Source organism: Penaeus monodon, chromosome 28 (assembly GCF_015228065.2).
Source record: "Penaeus monodon isolate SGIC_2016 chromosome 28, NSTDA_Pmon_1, whole genome shotgun sequence".
In the NCBI taxonomy this organism is placed as follows: domain Eukaryota; kingdom Metazoa; phylum Arthropoda; class Malacostraca; order Decapoda; family Penaeidae; genus Penaeus; species Penaeus monodon.
The window spans coordinates 19,261,858-19,262,616 of record NC_051413.1 but is presented as its reverse complement, the minus strand read 5'-3'; positions in this window follow the sequence as shown (position 1 = coordinate 19,262,616).

Genomic DNA, 759 nt, shown 5'->3' with positions numbered 1-759 from the left:
CACAGATGTAGGTCTCCTACTCCTCTCACGCGGGTGCTGGGACGTATGCTAACATCACGAGCAGCGGCTGGCAGCTATTGCTGATGCTTGCAGCTGCAGGATGTCTGATGGCAGTTGCATTTGCAAGCGAGGCTGGGATATGACTTGCCTCTCTCCCTGTGGCGTTGTTCTCCGTTGATCATTGATCACTGAGGCCTTTCGTCCACGCTTGTCTGGAGGCAAGAGAATCGTGTGTAATCTGAAAGCAGGTCTTGTGTAGCATCTCCGGAAGGAATGTTTCATGAATCTGATCGACTCTTATTGTTGATATTTATTATTTTTGTTATTTTCTACATTCCTTTGCTGTTTTGATGCGACTCAATCGTCATATTTTTCGATAGTTTTGAAATGTACTCTTTTTGATGTATTACACTTTTAGATTTGGTAGACTACGCTTCAGTTTATAATATTTAGATATAAAGCTACTCAGGAAAAGAGACACTATCATATCAATAAAGAGAATATTGGATACTGAATAGAACCATAGAATAATTCATTCACACTAACTGCTGCCTGACTTGGAAGTGTGTTTTTGTAACCCTTAAGCATTATGACATAAAGAACTAATCCTTGTTAGTCAATGTTTTTAAGCAACATTTGTGCACTCCATTAATATCTGATGCATGACATATATAATATAACATGAAGAAAAATGATTTTCGAATCTCTATCGACGTCCGAACTTCGAAAATCTGGAAAACATTTGAAATTCTCTCTCTC